At 39.7% G+C, this 22,299-nt stretch overlaps 1 protein-coding gene across 16 annotated transcripts in view; it reads right to left on the bottom strand.

Moving 5' to 3' along the window:
- NPAS3 (neuronal PAS domain protein 3) overlaps positions 1-22,299 on the bottom strand; it is an 850,141-nt gene that overhangs the window by 444,395 nt on the left and 383,447 nt on the right. The gene's annotated exons all lie outside the window — the stretch shown is intronic.

The raw sequence follows: 22,299 nt of genomic DNA on the forward strand, positions 1-22,299 counted from the left end.
CCCAGGAGCCTTAGAAGTCTATAGTGTGTGTGTGTGTGTGTGTGTGTGTGTGTGTGTTTCCCTATAAAAATGCAATTTGTGTGTATGTTCATTTACTAGCAGACCAAATCTTCCTGCTGGAACTAGTCGTCACAAGTCTGCTTACTACCCACAGTCAAAATTTGCATACTTTCAAAACTGATGTCCTCATTGCTTGAGCATGCCTTAGACACTGGGGGCATCTCAGGTTGGGATGGAGATGAGACACTGGAAACTTGTGTGCTAAGTACCGATTTCACTGATACAGCAGCACTGTAACTAAAACTGTTGTGGCAAGCACAATATGTGGAGTTCCCACTCAGGGCATCATGCAAATTTCTGAAAACAAATATTGCAATACTTTTTCAATGTACTTCACCCACGATTTGTTTTTTGCCATTTAAAATAGCGGATAACTAATGAGTGGAGAAGAGAGCTAAAGGCAAGCATTGTTAATCAATCAGTTGAATCCTTGATTTAAAATAAACACAAGAAAGGAAACCCCCTGTGTTCAGGAGTAGTATACTCTGGGCTTATTTCAAAATTCATATTTAGTAGATTTTTAAAAAGCAAAAAATACGCCTTCATAATTCATATTCCAGAAGCCAATAGTACACTCTTTTACAAATTGAGACCAAAAGAGGTATTTAATCAATAAAATAATTGAAACTTCAAGAAGTCTCATGCTGATTCAAAAATTCTCGGATACAAGACATACTTAAATTCCTCCCACAATTCGAGTATGGATTAAATACATTAGAGAAAAGCATTAGGGATGGTATGACTGTGAAAGTATTAATACCCTGCTTCCCCAAAAATAAGACCTAGCCGGACCATCAGCTCTAATGTGTCTTTCGGAGCAAAAATTAATAAAAGTCTCGGTCTTATATAATATAATATGACTTTGTATTATATGATATGATATGATATGATATATGATATGATACGATACGATATGATGTAATGTAATATAAGACCCTGACTTTTTACTCCAAAAGATGCATTAGAGCTGATGGTCCGGCTAGGTCTTATTTTTGGGGCAACACAGTACTTACAAAGGAATTGTTGAATTTGTGGAAAAGAAACCGTGTCTGTTTTCTCAGAAAAGCATATCTCTATGTCTTCAACTAGTAAGAACGAAGGTGGACACATACAGCATTCAACATCTCTGTTGAGTCAAGAGTGTGTTTATCATGCACTTCTCATCTTCTGAAGAACTAAACAGTATTCAGATGACTTCTGAAAACTTTTATTTACAATATTCTACACCAAAATAGCAGTCCTCTAAAAGAGAAATAGCAGCCAAGCATTACTATGATAGTCTTGACATTGTTTTGTGTATTTGGTAAGAAACACATTTCAGGGACTTCTTTTTAGTAAAAATTTTCCAATTTAAAGACTTATTTTGCCCACCAGCCTTCCTTTTCTATTAAAGGAAATGAGTGTTTCTAGCTACCGAAGCAGCTATTAATATTTCTTCATCTGTATCTGAGAAAGGAGGGAAATAGCCTTTCTCTGACAATCTGATATTTACTATGGGAACTATTATATGCCCTTTATACGGCCACATATAAGGTGATTAACATTCTTCACGAGAGAACCCAAACTTCCCCTTGACAATGAAGTTCTACGACAGTGGGTTAAGCTGCTGTTTGGAGTGACAGCCCCTGAGGGAATAATGAAGCCCTGACAGTCAACATATCTGAGGATGGAGACCTCGGGAAAATTCAGGCATGATCCACAGCCTAGGCTGATGGTTGGGGAGTGGGGTACATGAGGGAGACCCTTAAGAGAGGCAAGGGGGCAGGAGGGAGGAGAGCATGCCATGGGACTGGACTAAAAGATAAGGACATGTTTACATTCCTGATTCTTCAAAGTAATTGTTACAAATGCAAAGAGGACTTTCTAAAAATGGTAGGTATTAATCATTCTAATTTTAGTTTCTTAATCATTTCAAAATAACAATCTACATAAAGAGAGGGCACTTTCAAAAGACTGGCGTCCAAAAATAACTCCAGTTCCTTTCCCAATGTGTTTCTTGGCTTCAGCAACTAGATGCTACAGGGATTACTTTAGGATGCTAAGTTTAAAACTAACTACTTACTTCCCTTTATAAAATGAAAGGAAGGAGACTTTCCTCTTTGTATTTATGAAATAAATACAAGGTAAAAAATAATCGATCCTGATTAATTCCAGGTTTTGGATTCCAGCAGAGTAATAGGATATGATCTATTACATATTTCCCATTCCCAATCTGGGAAAGTTTTAAGAGTGAGGCAGTTACAGAGTGATTTTAGAATGAAGAGTGTAGAATAGGAGAATCTTCCAGTGGCAGAGTCTTGATTTTTATCTAACATAAACTCAGCAAGAAGATATAAACTAATTAATTCTGGCTTCAGGGCTACAGCAACAAACACCTATTGAGTCATACTACATGGCAGGCACTCAGCTGGATATTCTGAGCACAAAGACGACCAAGACACAGTCCCCTGAGTGAGGCAGTCCCTTTGTGACAGGCAGAACATCCAGTGGGCCATAGAGAGTGGGCAGTCCAGTCTCTGGCCTGAGCTTGTGGCCTGAATACATGTCTGATGTAGGAAGGTGCTCTGCTTTCTCAGTACAATCTGCCAGCTATACTTCTGAGCTTCTTTTGTTGTTGTCATTATTATTCTTGCTCTCATTAAAATTCCTGTTTTCCAAAGACCACTTTCCTTTCCATCAACTCTGTGTATGTCAGGAAGAAATGCTGCATGTTCTCATCAATTAAGTGCATAGTTCATAGAAAGACACCAAGTACTCTCTGACCATAGCTCTCAAAGAGTAAACCAGAGAGAACACATCAAATTTGGGATTTGAATGCAGCAGTAACTTTGCAAAGCTTCCTACTTGTCCTTTAATTGGTAGAAATGATCTCTCCACTAATATGCTGAAAATATTTTCAGAAGTTTAAACTTTTAATGGAGGTGAATTCAAAAATCTTTATGCACTCCTATGTTTATTGCAGCACTATACACTATAGCCAAGACCTGGAAACAACCGAAATGCCCATCAGTAGATGACTGGATTAAGAAACTGTGGTATATTTATACAATGGAGTATTATGCAGCCATAAAGAAGAAAGAAATCTTACCATTTGCAACAACATGGATGGACCTAGAGAACATTATGTTAAGTGAAATAAGTCAGAAAGAGAAAGACAAATACCATATGATCTCACTTATATGCGGAATCTAAAGAAAAGAATAAGTGAATGAACTAATCAGAGACAGTTTTGGAAACATGGAGGAGAAACAGAGGGTTGCTAGAGGGGCGGGGGGTGGGGATAAGGGGAAGGTAAGAGGTTTTGAAAAATAGTCGGTAACCACAAGATGGTCATGGGGGTTTGAAAATTAATTTGGGGATAGTGGATGGGGGGGGGTTCACACAGTGTGAGGGATATAAATGATAAACGTCTAAGTTTTGCTTTGTCTTGTGCACCTGAAACTGATTAAAAAACAAGTAAATAAATTAAAAAACAAACAAACAAAAAAAAAAACTTTTAATGGAGGTGAGATTTGGTATGCTCCCTCAGTAAAGGCCAAAAAAAAAAAAAAAAGAAAAAAGAAAAAGAAACGATTAGCATGCTTTCATTTTGTAAACTGTCTTAAAAGGCTGTCAGTTGAGTGCTGCCATACTGCTGTCACCCCCTGACCTCAGCGGCACACAGACTGTTAGTGGCATGATTCTGCCCAGTAGGAAGGGGGTGGAGACTATCATTGAATCAGGACCATGTCACTTAGCACTCCTGGTAAAAGGAAGAGGTCCACATCTGTTATCTTGATTTCTGTTTTCAAGTAAGATCCCAAAGCTTCATGTTGTGACATTTGTAACATCTGCTACAAATACTGAAGTAAGTCAGGCACAATCTTATTACTTCCAGTCTAATGCTGCATCCACCCTCTGGGCTTTCCTAGGCCACTGATACAACAGGGAGCTGAGAACATTGGATGTGCGAGAGCAGCTGATGTTTCTGAGGGAGAAAGAGGTCTATTGCCCTCTCTCTCTCTTCCCCCTGTTCATCCAGTCATATATTCAGTCATATTCACGTTCTCTCTTTCTTCTTTCCCCCTCCCACCTGGCTTGCTTCTGGGCCACATAAATGCTCGGCAGTGTGTTCAGTGAGTTTTCTTTCTGCCGAAAGAACAGTCAACATAAATAGTTCTACGAAGCAGTGGGGTGTTGACCCAACAGACGCAATGCTCTGCTTAGAGCAGCACCTGCTTGAAGAGTCACTGTGATGAATTTCCAAAGCTCAACCATTTCAGACTATGGTATTATATTTATTTATCCAAAATTTAGAATACTCATAATATGAAATATATTAACCTCACTGACCTAGGTGCTAGAGATGTAAGCCAGGCTCCCATTCCCATTTCTAGATGCTTCTTTTATATGTCTGCAGAAGACAGTGAAAAGCATCCATGTAAAATATTTGTTGTACCTCTACTCAGAGCTGGGCTCTGTGTCAGATGAGATAAAAATGAAAAGGCATCATTTTAACTCTCCAGATGATCAGAGTCTAGTGGAGAGACTGACACATAGGCAAATGAATAAAATGCAATAAATGTGCAACTATCAACGATCAACTTAGGATGGGCGCAGAGAAAGTGGAGGCAAAAAAGACCTCAGAATGGGGGCTCCTGGAACTGGGGTATAGAGTGTGAGGTCACACAGACGGTGAACTACAACAGTCAAGACCCTGGGATCCATAGGTCAGACGTGAAGGCCAGGACAAATGCACAGTTACAGACGACACATGCAAGGGACTAGGTGTGTCATCTTGCCCACTGCAACTTGCTTCTCCTTAAGTTTCAACACCAATGAGTTGTCACACTGCTAGGAACATGTGCAGGGTTGGCTTTCCCCATGACCACGGCACCTTCATGGGGCTTAACCAGCTTAATTGTCACTGATTATGCCCAGGAGAACCAAAGATCTGTCTGAAAACCTTCACTTTACAAATTGATGTCCTGTGCAACTTAAACACCACTGCTTGCATTGGAAGCCCTGAAGTGCACACCTCCATCATAGCACCCAGCTTGGCATCTCTATGAGGCACCTCAGTCCTGAAATGAACTGTCATATCACCTCGGAGGTAGGAAGAAGACTAGCGTGACTCAGGTCCCTGCTGTAGGACATCTGACTCCTTCCAAGATGCTGCCTGCCCTCTGCTTTCAGGGAATGTTTAAGGGGAGGATCTCACCATTGGGAGACAGATGTGCACAGAAGAGAGGATTTGGGTTCTGGAGTCAGAAAGACTAAGTTTTAAATCCTGCATTGATCTCTAATTAGCTGGATGTTCTGGGACACACTGGGCTTTGTGGACCTCAATTTCTCATTCTGTCCAAAGGGTGAATGTCTCACAGAGCTGTTGTGGGGACATGTGACATCCCTTCCCATGCTTTAATTTTCCTCCCATAACTTATTTGCATATTGACTCTCTCTTCTACCTTCTTAAGTTGGAGGAATCATTTTGTGCAGTGCTGAGACCCAAGCAGTTAGAGTCGGGCCCAGAACACAGAGGTGCACAATAAATACTTGGGAAAAAATAACCGCTCTCCAGCACAGCACCTAGCCCACGGAGGGGCTCAGCTCGTGTCAGCTCTCTCCTCCTTGGTATGAAAAGCAGAAGCTGGGCCAGAGATGACTTTTCTAAACCATGGTATTTATCTCAATTTTAATAGGAATTTTAGGACTATTTTTCTTAAATATTAGGAATATTTCAGAATTACTTCCTAAAATAGTAGGAATATTTTGTTTCTCTGCATGTTGTCCCTACTTTCTGCCCTTCCAATAGCATGATGTCAAATCTACAGTGTCACCACAGGCCCTGCAAGCCAACTGCAATCAGGGCCTCAAACCAGTACAAACATTTCACACATACTTGGGCAAACGGCCAGCAATTCACTAAGTGTCAGCAACTGCCCACTGAATTTTCCTTTGAAGGATTCACTCGTGCCCCATCCAGCAGTAATTGGCATTTGTTTAAGACGCTGAACGCCTCAGACATAACTTGATTAGGTAAATATACACAGCCACCACCACTGCAAACCAAAATCAGCTGTTACACCCCACCATCTTCCTCTTGATTTCCTATAAACAAAAGCCCACACACAGCAACGGTAACTGAGCAGAAGCTAGGTCTTGCTGTATTAGCAGATCAAGGTCCGTCATCATTGCCCTGTGCCTCTTTGGGACCTACAGAGGCTATGATTTTGGCAGAGTTAGAAACCAAATAAGAAAGGTGAGCACTATTTGGAGAGCAGAGATTAATAAACAGGCTGACAAGAGTGTCAGACCTAGAATTAAGAACACACACAAGCAAATGCTTTCATGCTTTCATACTCAACCACCACCATCACCAACATGAAACATATCAAGGAGAATAAACCTAATATAAAGACCTATTATTTAGATTCAAGGTTCAGCTCAAGCCTCTCTCTATCAGAGGTTCTTAACATGTTTCTATCTTTGAATAACAGAGCTGTTTAAGCAAGCCCTCTTCCCAAGGAAATATTTAAATGCAAAACTGCATACACAATTACAAAAATTCCAAAGAGCCTCTGAAACCTATCTGTAGACCTCAGGTCAAGAACTCTTGTTTAGACAAGAGCCAAGTATCCACATAGGGCCTGTACCAATCTAGCACTTAGTGGGACTGAATGAATGATTTCTTGAATGAATGAGTAAGTAATCAAATGAATACTCAAATGAAGGGATGGAAGACATTCAGTCAAGAGAGAATACACAACTCAAGCAGACACTTGTATTCTGTGTGGAACTGTGAGACTGAAAGCGGCAGCCAGTTAGTTGGTTTATTCACAAAAATTGCTTTGTGGAATTATACACTGCTCCTCCCCTTCTAAATGCAGACGGAGAGAGGAAAGGAAAAAGAGATAATGAAGGTTTGCAAATGAAGTGGGTACAACTGTGCAATCAATCAACATTTTCTGAAAAAGAAACTGCATCCCTTGCCAAAAAATCTGAACTGAATAACTGAACCAGCATTCTGATGAGAATGGACTTTGCCACTAGCCAGTCATTTTTATTTGTCCTCCAGCTGTCTTGCTTCTCTTTTCCAGGAAGTCACCGGTCTCTGCAGTTTAGTAAGTTCAGGCATGGGAATTCATTTCACCATGGTCAAATGCATACTCCGTGTTTCATCTTTTAATAAACCTTCACTGAGTGTTTACTCTGTGCCAAGTATTATGCTAATTAGAAAGGATGCCATTCAATCACTCCCCTAAATGATCACTGAAGGCCTACTAAGTGGCAGGCTCTCTTCTAGGGACAGGCCACGGAAGTGTGAACAAATCAGACAGACATGCCTGCATATTGCTGACAATCCAGTGTGGAAGATGGACAACGACAACATAATAATACACATACCTAAATGCGAAGAGCAGCATGAAGAAAAACAAGGGGGGAGGGGGAGGAAAGAAGTGACAAGAATTTCTGTATAATATAGGAAAATCAGAGAAGACCTGTCCAACAATATATCTGAGTAGAGATACGAACAAAGTGAAGACGTGATATAATGTCCAGGTGAAGAGAAAAGAAAGTACAAAGGCCCTGAGATGGAAAAAACTTACCAGGTTCAGGAAATGGCAAGGAGCCAGTATCCACAGGCACCTAGAGACTAGGGAGAGAGAAATACAAGCTGTCATAAAATAAAGGTTTACTTGGAGGATCTCAGGAAAGGGAGTATCTAACTCCAATGGAATTCAAAGATGTAAGAGAGAAGAGGGTATCTGAGCTAGAAATGAGTAGAAATGTTCCAGGCAAACAAGCCAGGGATTGGTGGGGGTGAAGGGGGTGGTTGAGGTAGAGAGAAGGGCAAGCATAATGGCACAAAGCCAGCAAGACATGGGAGTTCCACATTTGGAGGAAGAACTGTCAGAAGACATCCATAGGCTAAGTCACAAATGGCCTCACAAACGCTGCAAAGGTGTCCCCAGTTTACATACAGTAACTGGGATCCATCTGAAGAGGTGAGGAGGGGAGGGGCAGGAGCAAACGTGTGTTATATCAACAGCGCAGAGGTGCACAGGGCAAAACTGTGTCTGGAGGAAGGTGGAAATGTGGCTATCACAGATGATGATGAGTTAATCCTACTAAGTAATATAGAAAGACTGTAGAGAGAAGTTTGGTTCTAAAGGCATTTATGAGGCAGGATTGAGAGAGTTTTGTGATTGCCTGTTAAGGGAAAAGAGTCAAGTATGAATTCCAATGTTGGGGTTAGCAAACTGTAGAGACTGTTCAGTCCCCTGCTGCAATGGAACATTTAGGAAGGAAGAAGGTGTCAAGGATAAGATGGGGCATTGAACTGGAGGTGTCTTTAGGACAGACCCATTGAGATGGAATATCCAGTAGACCTGAGGCTCCTGGTTGCAGTGTGGCAGCGATGAGGGCTTGGCTGTAAGGCACTGGCATACAGGTGGGGGTAGAAGCCACAAGAGAGCAGACTGAGGGGAGTGCTGGGGGCCTGCCTGGGAACATCTGCATTTACAGAGAGGAGGGGGGCCAGCAAAGATCCTGAGAATGAACAGCCAGAAAGGTAGGATGGGGATAAAGAGGTGATGGTGTCCTACCAAGAGGAAGAGCAGGTTATTTGAAGGACATAGTCATCAACTATGTCAGATGTCACAGGAGAGCCCTGAAGACCTTGGGTGGGGGCACTGCTGTCAACTGCAGAGCATACGAGAGGTGAGAACCATGAGGTGTGCACCTTAAATTTCTTTTCTAGAAATGAGGAAGTGAAAGAAAGGAGCATAAGGGATGAAAGCTGGAGGATAAGGGCGGAGAAGTGGGAAAACACCCAGGGTGAAGAGAATTTTTTTAAAAGTGACTTGAGGATGCTTATATCCTGAGAGGAAGAAGCAAGAAACATCCATGAGATATAAAAAGATGGAACACCCTCAAAAGAAGCTACAGAATTTTCCAGAGTTTAGGTCAAGCTGAGAAATAGGTTAACACAAGTTTTTGTTGTTGTTTATTTTTTAATTCCACATTTTACCATAACCTGAATCTACAAAGATTATGCTCCGGGGTGCGGTGGCCTCTCCAGCCAATAGGATCTCAGTTTTACAACAAGTTCTTCTAGGTGATGGTCAAACAACGTAAAGATCTGTGATCCATGTTCAGAAGTGTGTTTCTGTAGGAAAGCTACCTAAATACATCTAAATCAAGCCATCATTGTCCTCCTGAAACCTCCATCCTTTCTCTCTACTATCCAGTTGGTCCCAAGCCTCTGTCATTGCATCTCTTGCCATGGCAACACTTTGAAAATGTCATAAATAGAGGAGTTACCTGGAATTTTCTGGAGTCCCTAAAACTATTGGATCACGAAAGTAGTACTTCTTCCTTGTAGCCAAGATATGTCAAATACCCATAGGAAAGTATTGCAACAGATTATTAATATAGTCAGTTATGAACTAAAAGAACATTAAGTAATTAGAGAAAAAGAAAATGCTTTTTATTTGTGAGGAATCATATGAAAATTTTAAAAACAAACAAAAGGACCCCCAAGCATGGCCTTGGTCACACACAGGAGTAATAAAACATTTACTGGAGATATATGGCTATTTGGCATATATTAAATCTGTAAGACTGCAGCTGAACTTTGATTTTATACTGTGGGTTTGGAGCATAATAATCTTCTATAAGAGTAAATAGAGAAAGGTGGTGTGGAAGTATTGGGCGTATACATACTGTGTGCATGTACATGCACAAGCATGTGTGCATGGGCCTATATACATATTTAAAAACTTACACTTATCTTCTTAACTTCTAAAAACACAGACGTATTGTAGGCACTGGGAAGCTTGACTGAATCATGACGGCCTAACGCAGACACACATGCTCAGCACTTCCTACTACAACAGTGGTAGCAGCTTAATAAAGATTATTTCCTTTTTTTTTCTTTGCCACGAGGGATAAACAGTAGAAGAAACCCAACAGACCCACAGCCTTCTGCCCCCTCGAGTCTCTGGTCCTGATTGGTCCTGTCATGTTTGTTGTCAGCCCCATCTGGACAGCAGGTGTGTGCTACGTGGCTGCGTGCATTTGATTATTGATTAGTGACTACCTCCAAAGGGCACAACAGAATGCTGGCTGACCCTCGGTAATAACACACGGCAATCTTCCCTGTTTACACGTGTTAGAGCTAAAATGAAAAGAAAACCAATTTTGAACTTTCGCAACTGCATTTTGACCAGAGGCTTCTGACAAAGCCTCCATATATATCAGTCAAACTGTGAGCTCGGTGAGCTTGCATAGAGTCTATTAAAGGAGGAATAAGGTCCATGAATTTCAAGCTTGGAGGGCTCTAATTACCTCATGCTCAAACTTTAACTACAAAACTCAGATAAATTGCTGCACTAAAACCACAGAAGATCCTCCACCTGATTTGTGCCAGCGCATCTAAAGCGCAGTGAGGCTGATCCCAGAGAGGTTTTTCAAATCGGTCCTATGGGGGTATGTTCTGGACCTGTCGCTAATGAGTGTGTATGGATTACTTGGATGTTTTGGGAAAGCTACCTGGTAAATTCGTCAATCTGAAATTTTATTAGCCACGAAGCACTACAGCAGTCAGTTGCATAACCCAAGAATACCGGAGGAATTAAAGTCATTTTAAGCACCTATTAGCTGGTACAAGTAATCTGTTTCAGGCCCTGGCTCCTAGCTGTAACATTAAACTAATTGGCTAATAGTTACAGCTGTCTCTTCAGTGTTTTTGTTCTTAGAGGTGTGATCCGTTCTTGTACCAATTTATGTATACCTAGAAGGGGGTCCTATTTTATTCTAGTTCAGTGTATGATTTGGATTCAAGAGCAAAACAAAACCAACAAAGAAAATGGTCTGTATATACAAACCGTGGTGCAGAACAGCTGAAGCTAAGCTTACGCAATGACAGCCGAAAAGTTGGAATTTAGTGACTATCGGGGGCAGAGAAAATGTAGAAAACAAACGCCTTTCTCAGATAGTCAAAACATTCATATTTTATCAAAGATGTACTGAGGAGAAATGTGGATTTCCCTCTTCCTGGCACAATACTCTCCATGGCTATTTATCTAGTTACAAACTTTTATAGATGTGAAATATTTTAAGAAGTCCTTTAGAAATGGCCTGAGGTAATTTCAAACTTAACAGACCCTGTCCCACCAGAGCTCATTACAGTGAATTTTATAACAAAGTACCCTCTACTTAATTTTCAGAGCCTAGCCAAGCGTACTAGAAATGCAGCTGCATTAAGTGCAATTAATGGTACAATAAAAAGCAGTGGAGGGCTGTTTAACACCCAAGAACCAGCAGTAAACACTGGCTCCACGCTTTGCAACAGTCAGTGATGTGTCAAAGGACCCAGAGTGTGAGATTCCTGTATCAAGGGGCAAACGTCTCTCTCCTGCTGGAGGAAAATCTTCTGTCCTTCACCTATTCCATCCAGAGACTGTATAAGAGGATATAAGTTATTCCCTCCAGTTATGCCACTAGCATCCTCACTCCCTTTGAGCAGGTGGCCAACACACTAAGCTCATATTCCCACCAGTCCGGGAAAAGGGCAAGTTCAATTTCACCAAAAATGAATGTAATAGCAAGTGACTCATAATGTACATAACGATTTGTGCATAATTAAGTTTACTGTCAGATGCCAGAAGGAAAGAAGAATCCAATCAGACTAGCACGTTTATTCTTTTCAAACAAACCGGAAAAAAAAAGAAAAAAAAAAAAAAGATGGGGGCTAGGCAGGAACAAATATAATGATGTTTGCAAACCTCTTTAATGCTGAAAAATCACCACTTAGAATTTGAACACGAGAGACAACTAGAAATAAGCAAAGACCTCACTGGCTGGTACAATCATGATTGTCAGAGCATTTGTCAATAGTTGATTTGTTAAATACAACATGTAGCCAACTAGGTCTCAAAAAGATAATCATATATACTCAACTTCCCTAATTAAAACAATTCTATCATGAAAAGTACTTGATTATACCTGTCTCTTTTGTAGTCCAGTCTGCCTTCAGAGTCCTATCCCTCTATTTCCATTCCTGAATATAACTGCTCATTTGACAGTATAAAATAGGCTGGAAAATACATTAAAGGTACATTTGTAACTGAAAAACAAACAAACACTAAACAAATCCCTGCCAATAATTGAAGTGCAGAAAAATCTTCCTAACCATAATATTACAGACATAGTTAGCCTAAACGAAGTCATTACACAATCCCCACATTTTTCATGATGCTAAAAACATGCTTCTAAAACCTTCTTCCTCAACAAAATTCTCCCAAAAGCTTTTCCACTGGTTTTGGTTTCTTCGGTTTCAGATGGAAACCACTCTTGGATGGAGTTGCTAATGAGCCATGGGAGGGGCCGAGAAAACACCATGAGTCTGGGAGGTGCACAACTGCAACCAAGGCCTGAAGGAAGGGCAGGGGCTGGAAATCCAAGTGGAGGTGGTTTAGTGACACCAAACTGAGTCCCTCTCCCCCAACAAAAAAGTCCTGACCACTTCTCCAAACAGAAAGCAGGCCATATCGCTAAAGACACATGAAGTAACGGCAACAAAGTGATATAAGACGAAGTTTCTTGTGTCCCTGAAGAGACAGATAAGAAGGACAACTCCAGACCTTGGCATGGCCAAGGGGCTCTGGGAATTACTAGAAACACTGAAGCTACCACCTGAACACAGGTGTTTATGCAGTAGAATTATGTTACATTTTACAGAGAAGGTCTTTAAAAAAAAAAAAAAGACACATTTTCAAATAATTAATAATGTTCTAGACAACTCACATTGTCTCTGAATGAACTCAAAAACAGCTAAAAATAAGTCACTTGTACCACTGGTTTCCAAATAAAGGGTTCCATTACTAGTCCTCCCTTTAGAAGGTTTGCCATTATTTTTGTGAAAAATACGTAACATTAATAAGTCTCCCCAAGTTACATAGAGTTTAAATAAATGTATCCACATATAGACAATTCTCAACTTACAAATGCTTGTGTGTGCCCCCTGCAACCCTCAGACCCTCATCGCTAATGGCGTCGAATCCCCATGGGGAAAAAGTAGGCAAGAGGCTGCACGTTGATACAAGAGTAGGCTCTAGAATCGGCTAGATCAAGAGTGATATAGTGGTCTTGCTCTTTACCAGCTACGGGATTTCAGGCACCTTACTTGATCTTGAGCCTTGATTTCTTCCTCTCTAAGATGCTTGCCCAGGGTTGAGAAGAGAATTCAAGGATGCAAAGTGCACAGGCTGTCCCAAGTACACAGGGGCTGATTTCCAATCCTCTCTCCCTCTCTCCACAGCAGAAGGACTCTTGAGAAACCGGGACCTCCCTGGAGAACAGGCTCCTCCTGACTAGCCCTGCATTGCTTTTGCTTGTACTGTTCTCTTCGCTCAGACTACCCATCACCCTCAACTAAGTTTAGTTGACAGATGACAAACCCTGCCATTGCAGCCTCATCCAGAGGCCTCACTCATGCAGCCTTCCCTCAATGAAGAGTCGCAGAGTGTCTTGCCCTGCTCTGAGCTCCTACACCATATTCCATACTGTTCTTCTAGCTTTCACATTATACCTCCTTTATAATTCTTTGTGTGTGCACCCACATTTTAATTTGCAATGTCAACGTTCTTATTTATAACCCATGGTGCCAATAAATATTTCTGAGTGGCCTCCCTGAAAACATCTGAGAAATGTTTTGAGCTATTCTTCCTTACTTTTTGCTAAACTGTCTGAAATAATACAAATTACCCCAGTTAGAAATTTGTCTGATTTTAACACACATGCTTGTTTAAAAAGTGAATTTTCTGAGTAGGTAAAAAATTGATTAATAATTCACATAGTGCATTGACACCACCAGTTTGCCTTTCCCTTAATCACTAGAGGAACTGAGCTGTACTAAGAGAATCGGAATTTTGAAAATGTGGAAATAAATATTAGTTTTGCACACGGACCTCTTGCAAGGTAAGGTTATCTTGACTCCCTTTTCCCCAAATGGTAGACTTAGGGTGTAGAATAACCTTAAGATGACTGGGTATTGTGGGCCTTCTTAACTAGCAGGTGAAGAAGGCATCAGCAATGTTGATAGAAAGGTATTCCAAACAATTTCGACCCATTTCAAAATGTTGCCCAGCACCATGCATGTGCCCAGGTGGGGTGATGAGACTGTCCCCTGCCTCAAGACCACGAGGAAACCTGCCCCCAGGACCTATAAGGTATGAAAGGATGGTCACTATTATTCCTGGGTTCCATTATGGGTATACAGGTTCTGTGGACTCAGCTAGGAACCCAACTCTATTGACACCATTATTTCCTTGAAGGAATTTGCTAGCTTTACAAACTGAAAATTTATGTTTATAAATCTTTCTAATAGATCCTCATCTCCTGGAGGGCAAAGTTCATAGCTGAAATGCTCCTAACCCTGAACCACCAGTTCTGTGTGCCCCATAGTCTTGCCTTATATACGTGATGACGATAATGATTAATTTCCAGCAACTGAGAGCGACTAGTGAAGAATGAAATGAGATTCCAAGAAACAGTGTCATTCAAGATACTTTTATTTAAGTACTTAGCCGAGATCTGAAAAATAAGGGAGGGAAATTTGTGGTCTCAGCAGAGGGCAGCTTGTCTCTGGAATTGCACATTCATCCTTGGGCTGATTACACATGCTCCAGGCAGAGTCATAAAAGCTTAATTCCATATCCTTCCACCTGGCTAACCCTGGTTTTGTGAACACAGGAGAAGGAAGTTAACTTTGAGAATATCAATCTACTTCCTTCCACGAGCTATAAATGCACTCTGAAGTAAAAGATATATCTAAGGATCTCTTGACCTAATATACCTTTTAGCTTTAAGTGGAACTGACTTTATTTTCCTGTCAACTACAATTTTCACTAACGACTCCTGACTTCTTTATGGCATAATAAACTTTCGTCTAGAATTACAATAAAAAGCTTTCATAATACCTATGACCCTAACATTCTGGATTAATTTTTTAATTGCATCTGAAAATCAGTACAAATGGCAATCCGATGTTGATGCCGTTGAAACCAGATTCATCTTCTTGCATCTCTCATTTGGTTTGTATCTCTTAGGGCAAGTTTCATTATGGAAAAGCTAAGTTTAGAAGAGAGCTTTGCATAGGCTCAAGGAAAGTGTCCATTTATTTCAGATTGATGTACTTTCCTCTAGAGCAAATTAGTTATTGTTTTGGAAAAATGTAAATATTCTGGAACATATTCCTTTGCCACCTCGCTTCCCATTAACATTTCCTTTAATTACCTGGCCAAGTGAGAAGGAAAGAAGATGAAGCACATCAGAAATTGCACTCAATTCCTCTCCTCTCCTTTCAGGACTGTTGCCTTCACTATTCTTAGCACCATCTCTTTCCACTTGCAAACGGAGGAAAAGTGGGAGGCAGGGTGACATTTGATCCATAGTATCACACACCAATAACATTAAACACGTGCCTTCCTTCTCTCCTTCTGATATTTTAAAATGGCATCAACTATGCAATGGGTTGGCCTTACAACAGGCCCAGGGAAGCAGAAATGAGTTGTTGATTGACTTAGAAAAAGAACTCCTGGAACTATATGCAATTAAATCCTTTTAAATGCACAGGGAGATATAAGTCGACAAATAAAATCACTTTATTATTTGATTCAAATGTTAAGTTTCACCCTAGCCTACGGCATTTTCTTATATGAGTACTTTATTGTATGAGCAAGTAACATGAGTTCAAAATGTCGTTCCCATATGCCTGAGGTTCATTTATTCAGTAAGTATGTATTGATCACTCACTATATTCCAGGGACTCAGATGGCATTAAGGAAATGATCGGAAACAAAATGAGATATGGCCTCTGCTTTCATAGGGATTACAATCTTTTGGATTGGGGTTGAAGCAAATGGAACCCCAAGCACAGCACTGGTTATACCGCAGCTATTATTCTATATTCTCAAAACTTGAAAATATGGATGTTACTGTGTTGAAAGAAAAATTTGCCTAGTAGTAATGCAACTGGTTGCAAATCGAGTGTATTCTATAAGACTATTGAGTAAGTAAGCTTTACACGTGGAAATTGATGACTTCTAAAATGAAGAAAGGAATTCCAGATTCACTACTTACATTGAGAATTACAGTGCAGTTGTGCACAGGCCCTATATCTGTCATTGTTTTATCCAACAACTTCTAATTCCTGGTTAAGTAAATACACATGCTGCCCATCCAAGTGGAACCAAATTTGTTACTCTGTCTCCTCCTCTTCGCAAAGAAACTCCTGATGTTCCTGGACAGGTATGCCCATTTCCAGAAAATGAATAATATTTGGCTTTAAGCCAATTCTCCCATATATCTGTGACCCCATGTCTATGACCACACTAAGTATGGAACCATGACCCAGTTCTGCCCAGGAAAACATGAAGGGAACTCCCTTATGAAGCTTCTGGGAACTATTTCACACTTCTTCACATTATCTCCAAAGATGCTGTATAAGGACCAATGCTTGGTGCTGCAACAACCATTTTTCCACCACAACGTGACAAGTCTTGAGTGGGAAAGGCAATGCACTAAGGATGGCAGAGCAGAAAAACAGAACAAGTCTGGGTCTTGGCTGAGCTCATCAAGCCACAGCAGTACCTGGGACCACGTACCCACAGACTTCTCTTACTGTGAGATAATCATATTGTTGCTTAACCGACTACAGCTCGTAGACTCTATCATTTGCACCTAAACATATTTTAACGTATCGTAAATTTTGTTTTTAAACCACAGATAAGAACTTGCATAGTCAGTACTGAGGTGGGTGTGGCCCTCAGTGTTGGGACTTTTTTTTTCATTGAATGTTCCAAGCTTGGGACATCCCTTGCCATGAATGCCTACATGAATTAAATTAAGCCTAACACTGCAGAAATGTGGTGTGTAGCGGTGGGGAGTAAAAGAGGTGATAGTGCTGTATATAGCGAAAGTGTATGGGAGAAGAAGACTAAACTGAAAGAAATGGGATATATTAATAGTAGCTTAACTATTAACTTAAATATTAGCTACACTTCTGGCAATAGAAATGAGAATTTCTACAATTCAGCCAGAACAGGGAAAAGAGTGCTTTGGTGTAAGACTCGGGACAACGAGAAGAAAAGAAAGCAGGAAAAGTGCCCGTAAAATAAACCCTAACTCATTTCTATAGTTTCAAATATGCCCTAGTTTGACAAAAACCTAAAGTTGCTAAATCGCCTCACATAACACATCCTAGGAATGTGTGGATTCAATTACTGAGCAAGACAGACCACCAGCAGCAAAGATGTGATTCTTGGAATTTCAATGTAAAGCAAATGTACAGATGTTAGCATAAAAGCCAAACAGTCTGAGATGGAACTGAAGATAGAGATCCAGGGAGAAGATTAGAAGAGATAAAGAATTAAGCATGCAATAAAAGAGACCATTACATACATGTCATCGAGCTTGGATAGCCAATGTCTGTGATACTCAGATGCCAGTAACGGTGACATGTAAGGGCAAAAAAAAAAAAAGCAAAGGTACAGAATCAAATCCTATATTAAAATCACTATCTCTGTGGGCAGGCTGTAAAAATCATACCATTCTCATTGAAAAATAATTCATTAAACTGTACCCCAGCAGGATATAAAGAACAACACACAGATTATGAAGACAGTGAGCAGTAGGGGGCAATAAACTTTATAAAAACTATTAAAGCATGCAACAAAGCAAGAGAATACAGGGAGGGAACAATGGAAATGTCAGCCCAATTTATAAAATAGCCATGTTAATACATAAGTGCAAACATTTCATGAAAAACACACATGCTTATCACACTAAAATTCATGCTCTGCAAAACCACCCTTGAGATGTCAAAGCTGACCTGTAGCAGGGCAGGAAAATAAAAGCCAGCAGGTTGCCCAGTGGAAAGGCTGGCCCAGAAGAGCTTCACACCAGGCAACCGACTGAAATACCATAATTGTTTGCGGGTATCGGAGACACTGCTCCAGTTCCAGACACAAAGGTTAACTGAAAACAGGGCCACACACATCTCACAAGCAGTAATGTACGAAGACCCTTGTAGCTCTAAGCTGGTAGGCATGAACAGCTTTGCCTCTAACCCAGTCTCCCTCCATATTCCTGGGTGGTTCAATAAGTAATCCTACTTGGACAACTGCTCCTGGATAATGTGCGAGGTTGGATAATTAAATTCACGAACTCATCCTAGAAAATATGCTACACACCTCATTGCTGAATATCACTACGGTTACCTTAGAAGTGCTCCCCTTGGAAAGCTATGCACTGACGCGAGTGCCTAGTCCACCTTTCAAAGCAATTTTGGAACTCTTTTTCTGGAATGGCCATCAGAGCTGTCATAGTATTACCCTTGATGTCCTGAATGTCATCAAAATGTTTTCCTTTCAATATTTCCTTTATCTTTGGGTAAAGAAAGAAGTCACTGGGGGCCAGATCAGGTGAGTAGGGAGGGTGTTCCAATACAGTTATTTGTTTATTGGCTAAAAACTCCCTCACAGACAGTGCCGTGTGATCTGGTACATTGTTGAGATGCAAGAGCCATGAATTGGCGAAAAGTTCAGATCATCTAACATTTTCACGCAGCCTTTTCAGCACTTCCAAATAGTAAACTCGGTTAACTGTTTGTCCAGTTGGTACAAATGCATAATGATAATCCCTCTGATATAAAAAAATGTTAGCAACATCGTTGCAACAAGTTTGAGAGCTTAATTGTCAGACCTCGTACAGCTTAAGATCAACTCAAAGCACAAAAGGCATCCATGAACCTTGTTTCCAAACTCTTTTCTTCCTCTGCTTCTCCCTGAGGACCTCAACTTCCCTCCCTTAAAAATTTATCTGGGATTCCTTAAACCCATTACCCTTGTAAGGCCAGCTGAGAGACACCAAAGCTCTCTGTTGAACATTTTAGAAAATATTTATTGACCAGACTTCCTCTTGCCATGTTCACTGGGTGAGGAGGTGGGGGGAGGGGTTGGGCATTAGACCAAGGTGAAAGGAAAAAGTAAAATCTTGTGCATCATGCAGGGGCAAGGATTGGTGACAACATGTCAATAAACCAGATAAGATGACTGAAATAAAAATAGCGCCCCGAAGATAAAAGTGTGCTTAAGAGGACTGTTGTCTACTTATAATGATTCTGAAGTGGCCAAGATACAATTAATGGCAACTGCTTTAAGTGAACCTTCTTCACCTCTCAAAATTGTTTCCTAGCTTTCAAAGGTATAACTGTGCTATTTGAAATCTTCCTTACATCAACAAGATATATAGCACGGGAAACAGAACCTAAGATAGGAAACCTACAACAACCAGCATAGTCATTAACACCTGCCAACCTGATAAGTTTAGCGTAAAGGTATTTACCATATTCCACAATCAAACATATATCCACCCAATAAACTTGTGATGAAGCAGCCATTCCCATCAACATTCCAGATCCCCCATCTCCACCTCCATCTCTCCCACCTTCTACTTGTCTCTTTCTTTCTTTAATTCACAGGGACACCAGCCCATAGCATAGACAAATGGCCTACCTATGTTTATTTTAAAGTTCTTCCATACAATCATAATATCCAGGACCTTAAGCCTTCTGCTTCTGTATCTCTTAGATTACAGAACAAAAAATAAATCATTTTAGCCAAATTTTGTTTTAAGATTCCTGCTGGGTTGAGACTTTAGATTTTAGCCTGGAATGAATTTTTATGACCAAGTTATAAACACCTGATACTCAGCAGGTGTCACTAAATGTATTTTGAGATATTTACATGTTGCTTCCCTAATTTCAAAAGTTGATCTACTTGAAGATAATTTCTTTTTTGAACTGTCAAGCTCTACAAGCCACTACATTTCCTTTCACTGGCTTATAAAAATTAATTGGAGGTAGCACATGCTTGTAATTTATAGGTCAAGGAAAATTTTTCCCGTTCAGCTAGAGTTTGGCACAAGAAAACTACACATCCTCAGCTGAAAGCTGAGATCAAAGCAAACAAGAAATAAAATATCTTGGAAGATCTCTGTATTTAGATGTTTGTTTATTTCGAGATCAGAGGTGAGGCTGGTATTGCTCTCTCACTAGATGGAGCAAGCATTTTTACTAAAGATCACAAGAATAAAACAATCTCCTCTCTTCTGTAATTATTTCTAGACTACTTTCACGAGCTCCTTGAGCTAACAGTTTCAACATTATTCAGATAAATACTGTTTAGGAAATCACACCTACCAGAACTGCATCTCTGGAGCTAACCCATTATTAGCATGCCAAAACAGAATCTTACAGAACTGATCAAGCAAGGTTTGAGTTTTAGGATTAAAAATTTATGGAACCTTAAGAAAACTGTCCTGTTCTTTTCACCAAAACAATATACTGAAGTATATTCACGTCTTATCTTTTAACCTATAAATAACACTCAAGCAGTAGTGCACAGTCTTAATAAGTGGTAAATTAATAAACTATCAAATGTTTAACTTCACAAAATGAAAGCAAAAAGCTATTGTTACCTAACAAGAAAGAAGCTAAACAAATCTAATACATAAACACCAAAAATACTGTTCTGGTATAAACTCTTTATACTGTGTGACCAGCTACAAGTATAGTAACCATATGTTTTCTCATTTAGGAAATGGAGACCACAGGCTTTACCAATAGAAAAAAAAAAAATAACTAAAACCGCCACCCCCCCAAAAAAAAAGAAAAAAACAACAAACTGTCTAAACATTGGGTAGAAAGAAAATAGTTAACCTTTTTGTCTCTGGATCCCAAGGTATTAGGACTTCAAGTTTTGCATCCTGTCATATGTCAATTTTAAATTCTGAAGTACACACACACACACACACACACACACACAATAGATTTTCTTAAAACATGAATTCAGAGAAAAATCTATAAGAAGAACTGAAATGTTAATTTTCATGGGAATTCTATCCATTAGGAAATTCTAAACACAAACACCACTGGATATTTTTCCTCCAAATTAGACCAAAAGCTCCCGTTGGTTATTTATTTATGTCATTTGACAGGACTAAAATCAGCCTGTCTCCAAATTTTGCAGCCATCCATACTTTTTCTAATAAGAACTAATTTTACAAGGTCCTTTCTGGCCAAGAAACTTTCAACCACAGTAAACTATTCAGACACAATACAGGATGATTAGACCAGAGTATATAGACTATGTAGCATAAACTGCCAGTTAAACATTATAGCATGCTTCATTTTAATCATGTAGCTTTCATCTTTTTTGAACACCCTTTTAGTAGCACTTGAAAAAAAGAGGTTTTGAAAAAGCTGAGCTACTGCTAAACACTATAAGCTGATGCTGCTATGCTGTGCCTCGCCTCGCTGTGTCCCCACCCCCATGAGAACAAGTCACCCTCAATACTTTCAAGTCTCATCAATGACACAGCACACTATCTTCAACTGAAAGGTCAATTTGAATCAGGGTTAAAATACAATCATGTACCATATTCAGATTAATAATTATTATGATAATGCAGTTAGTGTAAGAATAATAAATAAATGGTAGACTAGCAGAAAACTTTATGGCATGCATTATCACACCATTAATTTACAGGGTTCATTTATGTTAGGCCAAACACAACACAATTAAAACAAAATTCGACATTACTGATGCCACAAAATCCCAGCAAGCAAAATACTTTGGGTGACTTCCTTAAAGATCCCTGCAATAATATAGTTTTTACATTATGTCTTAATAGAAATGAGAAAAGATATATGAGCTTCAGAACATGCAGTTTCTCGGAAAGCCTTATGTTAATTCCTAAGTTTCACCTTTTTGATAACCATGTTGTTTGAGAAGCATTTTTGTTTTAACATAGGTGTCTTCTGTGATTGTATGGTAAGTAGGAGGCTTTTCAGTTCCTTAACAGGGGATTAGAAAACAAATTTGAATTCTACAAAATATTTTAAAGTAAGATTAATTTCAGTTTGTTTATTTAAGATGCATAAAGTAGTGTGTCCTCAAACCATAAAATATTAAAACACAGACTATTATTTAAGCTTATAACATAAGACTCAACCATCTTACTACCCAGATAAAAAAGAAAAAAAGAAGTTCAGAGAAGTTAGGAGATTTTCCAAAAACCAAACAGCTAACTAGCAACTAGGTCTACTGACATGACTGTCAAGTCACTGTACCTTCCATTTCTTTCTTGGAAAAAAAAAAAAGAAAGGAAGGAAGGAGAGAAAAAGAGGTT

This window comes from Rhinolophus sinicus, chromosome 3 (assembly GCF_057876585.1).
Source record: "Rhinolophus sinicus isolate RSI-liver-muscle chromosome 3, RSI-T2T, whole genome shotgun sequence".
NCBI lineage: Eukaryota > Metazoa > Chordata > Mammalia > Chiroptera > Rhinolophidae > Rhinolophus > Rhinolophus sinicus.